Source organism: Notothenia coriiceps, unplaced genomic scaffold, assembly GCF_000735185.1.
Source record: "Notothenia coriiceps isolate Sejong01 unplaced genomic scaffold, NC01 NC01_scaffold00031494, whole genome shotgun sequence".
In the NCBI taxonomy this organism is placed as follows: domain Eukaryota; kingdom Metazoa; phylum Chordata; class Actinopteri; order Perciformes; family Nototheniidae; genus Notothenia; species Notothenia coriiceps.
In genome coordinates this window covers 17,350-26,459 of record NW_011364195.1, presented here as the reverse complement: position 1 = coordinate 26,459, position 9,110 = coordinate 17,350, and positions in this window count along the sequence as shown.

Sequence of the window (9,110 nt, the reverse complement as noted above, 5' to 3'; positions counted from 1 at the left end):
CAGGGCATGTTTGTTTTGTTCTTTGAGGGAAATAGTTTTGTTGAAGCTGTTGTTGGCCTGTGGGAAAATGTAATCATAAGAAATGAATGAACTGATTATTTAATGTGTAATGTTGTTTTTATTGGCAATAATTTAAGCTTTGTTAGTTCCAGGTTTAATATGTGCAATAAGTTCATTTCAATAAGTTCTGCAATAAACATTGAACCAGTCCGGCCCTCGACTAGTACCCATTTTTTTATTTTGGCCCACTGTGTATTTCAGTTTGACACCCCTGCTGTAGCTGTAGAAATTACAATTCCAGTCTCTGGTACTTTTACACTGTTGTGCTGTCTTGCTCATTTTAGGAATAATCCAACCATTACAGTTCATTCAAGTATCATGAATATATTTTCTGGCCACTTGGATCAGTTAACAAAGTTGTTAACATGATATTTGACATATAACATTATATACTGTGGTTGACTATTTACACATCTATTAGAAAAACAGCAACCATTGAGAATCATTTTGTTACAAACTACAATACTCACTCTTGTTTTACTGTAACCCTGGTTACTTTTTCGATCTGATTTTTAAAATCAGGGGTGTACAGGATATATTAGAACTATTTTGCCTAAAATAGCCTGAAACAAGGTTACTATAAGCAGACCACACTCAACCAACATTGTATAGATGAGGATCGTAAAAAATAAATCGAAACAATTATCTTAAAGAAGCTAAAACGCTCTATAGGGTTGAACAGCAGAGTCAGGTGATTGTTCTGTGAGGTTGTCACTATGAATAAGGTCTTTCACATTACATTGTCATTTTAATTATAGGGCAGCTTTAGGTATTCCAGAATGAACATAATTTCCCTTTGGCAGGAGACACTTGTTTTACTAATCAAAGTCAAGCTTTGTGGCATACAAATACACCCAAAAAACTCTTCCTTGTGGCTATACTGCATTGTTAGGCTATGTTAAAGCTATACAAAAGAAGAAAGTGGAGGGTATTCAGTTTTTTGCTGTGCTCTGCAGCTCTGTAGGTCATTCTGTCAGCTGGTTGTTGCGCAAATATTTCCCCACCCTTTGACAGCCACCGTTTTTTCACTACAAGGTTTAAATTTGGCATGAAGGTCACAGTGGTCTTTAACAAAAAGGTGCATAACCTCTAAATGGATTCAGGTACCATGGCCAAACTCTTTTGGGAGGCTCTTTAAAGACTATATTGTCATATGCACAATACTGTAGCTAAAGTTTTGGAAATGAAAATCTTAAGGCTCCTCCTACAGTGCAACATACAGTGTACTTAGGATATAACAACAAGTAACAAGTAACATGTAATATAAAAATAAATACACATTCAAGCATGATTGCAGGTATTGGATTATTTTTTTACATGTGTACAAGCTGGCATTTTTTCCTTCATGTTTGTTCTATAACTTTGCACTTATCGGTTGTCATTTGTAGCATAAAAACTAACCTAGATAACCACAAAATTACCAATAGCTGTTTGTATCGTTCACTCCCTCACTATCTCCCTACTTCATTAATATCTAATTTGTTTTATGTGCCACGGGTGTCCATCCGCAGTGTGTGAGTGATCAAGTGAACGAGGGAATTGGAGCATGGTGAGATCTTCAACCTGGGAGTCGTAATCATCTCCAGCTACTGCCCAACGGCTCTCCCTAATTCTCTGTCAAGATGTCCTGCTCTCACTGTCCTTATTTCAACCTGCTTTTTTCTCCCATCTCTACTATGCTTCTGTTATGAATCTTACACACTTATCTAGTTCAGGGCATCCATGGGCTATGTTTATCCCAGCTCCAGGTTCCCCTGGCGGGCAGGCAGGTGGGGGGGGGGGGGGGGGAGAGAATACCCCCACCCAGCAGCGCCGCAGGTTCTCATGGCTTCACTGCATCACACCCTGCAGCGCACAGTCGGTGCTGACCTACAGGAAGGAAAATATCACCAAGGATCGGTTGAAATAGAAAACGCTTTGTGGAGATTATATAAAGCAAAAATCTATTAGACTGAATGATTTTGCGATCCTGAGAGTTAAGCCCTCTTTTAACATTTTTTTTTCTTTCAATTTAGTTTCCCAGATACTGCAAACAAGTTGTGGGAAAGGATATTTTAATTCTTCGTCATGTAACTCATCCCTGCGGTTACATTAAGCGTCATAACAGCACCACACTTCCCCCTCTTTGTGGCTACTGGGTTGCAAGGCAACTCCATGAACGTCTGGCTGGCTGCGTCCCTGAAACCTTTTTGCGACACACACACACACACACACACACACACACACACACACACACACACACACATATACACCACATATACACACACCACCCAATGCTTGAAATCACCTGTTCCCTTAATGAAGTGGTGGAAGTAGATGAGATGATACTTGGCTTGGTTATGTTTGTTTATATATCTAATGACGCTACAGAAAGGAGAAGTCTGAAAAGAGAACAGAAACTTCCCTGGACACCAGATGACAGTGTGGAGTTTCCCAACTAACTTCCTGGACAGAAAGGGTCAACGAATTATTGATGAGGCTGCGTCTCAGTCTTCTTTGAAGTCTTGCATTCTGGTCTTTGCTTAACTTTGGTTGTTGCTGAAAGACTAAGATCAACCGCTACCAAAGGGCTTCTGATTCAGTTGTTGAATAACTTGTGACTAGTAGATCAGTGACGTCATACAGGAAGAACGGGCAACCAACTGTGCAACACCATCTTGTGTAATGTGCCGAATCGGCTGGAAGCTTTGAGGCCTCATCCACTGTCTGGACACTTTTAGTCACACAGACGTGACTTTGATAAATATAGATGTTCTTTCCTGGGCATACACTACGATTTGAGCCTGATTCCGACAAGATGCTTGACCCATTTTAGGGTCAGATTGAATTTCAGATTCACCAGGTGTTGTTTGTGGCGCTGTGTACAGAAGGGAGCAAAGACAAATCACAGCCCAATCAATTTATTTTGACCACAGTGAGACGTTTTGAATTATTGTTGACTTATTTGGATTTGCTAACTTCTAGCAAAGTTGAAGCAGAGCATAGAGTTACGTTCCCCAAAAGTTATCATTGTACAATACAGATATAACGTTGTAACATGTGTATCTTTAAACTTCTAATCCTCTACCTGGCTGTGAGAACAGACAATTGCAAGAATGGCAAGCAGGTGGCGATGCACAGTTTTATTTTCTAATTTACAAAAGAGGTCCAAATTGAGACACTTGAGGCTAACATATCTTAACTTTTAGTTGCCATCTCTTGATCTGACCAAGTGTCTGTATGTGAGGAGTTAGGAATGAGAACTGGACTCTAACAATAGACTCTTTATGCCCTGTAAAAACAACATTATTTCAAATTTCAAATTTCAGCAATTCAGTACAACAGACTTTCTGTGAGGAATATAATTTCTGAATTCCAAATTAAGTGGTTATTCTTTTATATATTTGGCATTTACAGATGAATGTGTAACTCTGCCATTGAATGACCCAGTGTGCTCTCTGTGATTTCAAATATCTTCGACCGTGAGTCTGGGTTATTGTTAAAGCTCCATGATTGGACAATCAAATCACTGTCTCTCCTTTTCAAATGGAATATTATGGGTTTCAAATGGATTCACACTAGATGAACTCTGTATGCCTGGAGCATTGAACTGTGTGGAATAGTAAACAGAGACAGCCCTCATGGCCCTGAGTGCATGCAAAAACACACAAAAACACTGTCTGGAGTTTGAGAGATGCACACAGGCCGATATGATGTTGCGTTAAATATGAGCTTGAATCAGACTGTGAAATAGTTTATAGGTTTCATTGTCGGTACATTTAGTAAGAAATTATCTTTTACATGACAGACCTAAGAGCGGATTTCTGGTTAACAGGAATGACACACGGACAAACGTCCTGACTTCTCATGTGTATCTTTAATCTAGATTTGTATTATTTCAGGTAAAAATGGAGAGGTTTAATGGAGGACATAACACCTTGTTATCCCTGTTTTTGTGCTTCCCACAAGCACATAAGCAGATAAACAAAAAGGGGGAAAAGTCTAAGGTAGGGGAGATGTTTGTGTTTACACACATGACAATGAAAAGAAGCGATGCAGAGAGATACAAGTGGAAATAGAAGGCTCGCATATAACAATGAGGTGTGTAGTCATCCGCTGAGGCAAGCAAAAGCGCTAGAGATTTCCCAACAGATCGTCTGCCTGTTTTTAATAGCCTTTGGGCCTCTTTACATGGGATTCCATTGTCTGGATGGCTGCTGCCCGCCCAGACACTGACAGTAGCATCTAGTGTTTTCTTTCAGAGGATTTTGTTAATGGTAGTGCTTATTTGCTTCTTCCTACTGAACTGTGGGGCTGAGAAATTGACAGAACTATAACTCAAATGTCTTCAACCTCCAGGTAACTGAGGCTGAGGGAGAAGAATGTCCTTTAAATTAATCCAATAGTTCTGTCTTCATCACTTTCATCTTCAAACAGTTCCTTCAGCTGGCCTCTCCGGGTGGCTGTACTAACCAGCTGCTTCCCGCATGAACCTTTGCATAGAATGAAGGAATTTATTTCAAGTGCCTTCCTTTAAAAAATATTTGTTCCGTGTCTCTCCAACAGTGGAGGAAGGGAGAGAATAGAGGAATTTCCTATAATAGGAAAGGGGCTTTTCTGAGGAAATGGAATTGAACAAGCTGTCTGGTATAGCTCAGCCCTCTATTGATTCAATGCCCAGGGCTCTTGGGCTATTTGTCTGTGGAAACCTGCAAAAGGGACCTCGCATCCAAGTGGTTTGTTGTTTGTTTTCAAGGACTTGGACAAATGAGCGATTGGCGCACAACGAAATAAAAAAAAATGTTTTATGGAACATGCTTTACAACAGGTGGAGATATGTCTGGATGATTGTGAGTTGCCTCAGGGGGGGATTGCTTTGGTTTTGCTAGTGTAGTAGGCTACTGCAGTATTGGACCATAACTGCAGGTGGAAAGTGGCGGCTACCTCCAGAGAAGACTGCAGGTAATGAGGACAAAGCATAGGGCGCCATTTACACCCCCCCTCCGACGCAAAGCCACCAGAGCCACAGCGAGACTCTAAATGTGTTTTTAATCTTCTTAATCAGATCACAATGACATTACCTTATCAGTTTGTGTGTGTGTGTGCTTGTGGGACTTAATGGATTTTTCACAGGTCTCAGATAAGGCTCTACCTGGAGTGCAAAACGCTTTCATGGCAGATTCTTATTCAGACTTCGAAGCAAATTGATAATCACAACTTTTAAACAAGATACAATGTAAATCTCCCTTTAAAATAATATTTAGGGTTTGCAAAAGCAACTCTAAAATTACTGAAGAAGAGGCCAGCCAAGTCAAATAGATCGTTATTGGATGACACAATCGCATCATTATTTTTGGAATTAGCTATTTAAAGAGAGGCTGACACGGTGATGTTGTACAGGTGTTTTTGAACGATCTTCCCACAACAATTTCTCTTTATTTATTTAATTTCCCCCATCTTTGATCGATTGAAATCAACTTTAGGGATCCTAACAGTTCAGCAGATCACAAATGCCTCTCTCATTCCCTCCACTCTCTGTCTGGAGGTTAATGGATTGAGATTGAAGTTGAAAAAAATTAGTCAGAAAGACAAATTTGCACAGGCATGGAGAGGTAATTAAAATGACAGAAGCGTGGCCTTGCTGTCATATTGAGCTGCCTGATAAACCCCACTCAAAACAACAAACATGAGGGGAGAGAATATGGGATTCAGCCAGTGACTAATACGCTGTGATTAGAAGCTCTAATTTTGAGTCTTTCAGATCAGAGCTGGAAATTAAATTCCTAATATGAATGTGAATGATGTCAGGGGGTATCCAAGCCAAGTGGAGACAAAGCCAAATGATACCATGTGATATTTTTATATAGATCAAAGTGCTGCCACACATCGTAACAGGTTAGCGAGAAGACGCTTACAGAAGGCCTGACATTGACCGACAGCTGATTATCGGCTTGCTGTGTCAGGGCCTTTAGATGAGAAGATGGATACCACAGCTACAGCCAGTTAGCCTAGCTATAGAAAGGAGAAAGGCAAACATCTAGCTTAGCTCTTTATTAAGTTGACAAACATCTAACCGCAGTAATTATAATACCGTATCTAATTTCTTTATTTGGTTAAAGGTGGGGTAGGTAAGTTTGAGAAACCGGCTCGAGATACACTTTTTGTTATATTCCAAGGAATGCTCTTAACATCCCGATAGCAATGAATATCTGAAGTGCTTTGACAAAAAATCCATAAAAAAATGTCATCTGTGGAAGCCGTAGTAGGCCTACTGTAAAAAGCACGACCAATGATTTTAGCCGGCCCGGCTAAAATAACTGGATGGCCTACCTGCCTGTCAGCCTTCTATCTGTGCACAAATTTATCTCGTGCCCTCATTGGTCATGTGCGCGTTCGTGTGTGTTCGGAGGAGGGGCTCTGTAAGGAAGTGGCAGATTTCTTCCGGCTGTGTATTTTCCAATTCTAGCGCACTCGAGCTGGTTTCTCCAAAATTACCTACCCCACCTTTAAAGTATGAAATCATTAAAAAAGAAAAAAAGTTGTGTTTTAACAAGGGACTTTTCTTTAGCCTTAAGCCTAGCATCAACTTCCTTGATGTTGGTAGCCTGCTGCTAGGCTTACTTTGTGCTAAGCTAGGCTAACCAGATGCTAGCAAGTTCCTCATGAAGAGAGTGCACCAATCTTCTCATCTAACTGAAGTATAACAGCCAGTATTTTGCAGATAGATAGTTGTGGTATTTCATTAAACCTTTCTAGCACAGTTAAGAATAAATGTTAGTAACATAATAGAGGAAGGTTATTTGCAGAAAATAACTTTAAAAAACGAACAAAACAGATGCTTAGTGAGACTGTTTATTTGGAATTCTTTCCACCAGTTATTGTCAGGAAGTATAACAAGTGAGAGCCAATGCACCTTGAGGTCTTGGCCTGTCTACAATAAGTGAAGAGTAAAGGAAGAGAAGGAACACTCCGAAATTTCAGAGAGAACTGTTTGTGGGTTTTGATAAATAACCTCTGCTGAGCTTTTAACATTGTGTTTCCACTAACCTAATGTATAAACACCAGGGACCATTCCCTAACCTTGCTCCCTCCCAAACCCATGCAGCCTCACCACACAATTGCTCCAGGCCATGTCACTTATTAATTATTTAAAAACAGTATTGCACATGAAATTAATATTCAGATATTTCCCATTATCTGCTGTCAGATCCCCCTCCCTCTCTCCCTGTCTCACTGCTATCGGTCATTTTGGTAATGATCTGTATTCCTGTGGCATTAGGTTGGTCAGGGCTTGTGCCCATTGATGCGACGTGCCTGGCATGCTGATTGAGGTTACACTGGGCTGCTGTGTTTTCCCCACTCTTACACTGCTTCACTGGCAGGTGATTCCTCTCTCCTCGCTCGCCTACTCCCACTACCTTCAATAATAAATTCTTTCTTTTCCAGCAGTGTACAAATGCAACTTTCTTTTCAACTGGTTTGGTTATTCGATATTTACATTGCACGCTCCGGCCCATTAAACGTTCAAGGATAGACACATTGCAGCAGTGAGCACAGTTCATTGACTCAATAAATTATGCATCAAAAAACATGTCTTGCAATTTCACTGGCTGTATTGCAGTGAGAGCAGTGTGCCGTTTGAATTCCAAACAAAATGGCTCCCCCTAGTGCCAGAGAAAGTTGTGAGGTCTCATCAAGCAAATGGTTTTAATATGAAGCCATCCATCACTGTAAGCCAGCCTGGAATTAGCAATGCTATATTAGCTTTTCATTCATTTTTGGTCAAATGCAATAAAATGTAACCCTTTTCTATGCCTGCACTGACGAACTCCCAGCTATTAGATTGATTTTGAGGCACTATTAGACCCGCTTAAATATGAAGGAATATAGCTTGAATTTTACTGGAATTGAAATCCCTTAAACCCTCATCGTCCTCTATTTGGCTTAAGGACCTGGTTTTCTTTCTCAAACTTGAGAAGATAACATGTAGCCTACTCCTGGGGTTCTGTGGAAGTACTTGATGGATAATTTAAATAACCTCCAATCCCCATTGCATAGAGGAGGAATGTTATTTTTATATATTTGTATTCGCTGTTATGCACTTTTACCAAATGTATTTATTTCCATTAACTTTGAATACTTTCCTCCCCTTTTTTTATTTATTTACCTACTTATTCATATACTTATTTACTCATTTATTTTCAGATACATTTTTGTACTGTTTACTTTATGCATTTAATTAAACTTGTTCCTTTATAGGTGTTTACAAGGGTTAGTTCTGGAAAGAAAAGAAGAAAAAATAAGGAAAATCACTGTCTCAATTGTGACACTGATGTCCTTCAATAAAAAAAAAATGAAGGAAAATATTTTTGAAAAGAAAATTATCAAAACATCTGGTATATTGTGTGGAGTGTTCTCCATTTAACCTCCCACTATGTACTTTAAACATTATGAATGATGAAAGCTGCACAAAGAGCAGCAGTGCTGTCCTGCGCCCTGAGGGCTACCTGAAGCCTCTTCTGGAAATGAGTATGGTCTTAGCGCTGGGCCATCTTGAGGCTAAAACATGTTAAATATTCAAGACATCACATTACTACATGCAGAAAATCAAGCGCAAAAAAAATCATGTGGACCAAGGCAGTGATGAAAGTACCCAAGTACATTTACTTAAGTACTATTTAGAAATACTTGTACTTTACTTAAGTATTTACATTTATGCTATACTTACACTACACCACTACTTAAATAACTCTGCCCACTGCTCCTTATAATATAATGGATTAAATGCAGGGACCAAATTTCGTGTTTGTTGCAAATAAAGACGGTTTAATTTATGTTAAATTGTTCATGTTTTCCATTGAAAAGCAGAGTTGGGCGTCTGCAAAAAAGAATACGTTTTTAAAGTATTATAAAGTTTTAAAAAATGATTGTGTGAATGTCTTGTGAAATTGACTGCAGATGCAAACCCTTACATTGCATTGACAGAGCACCATTTCTAAGTCTTTTTTAAACTTTTTATTTCACTGTTTTATCCAACGGGTAATTCTTCTTTCTGTATTTTATTCGATGAA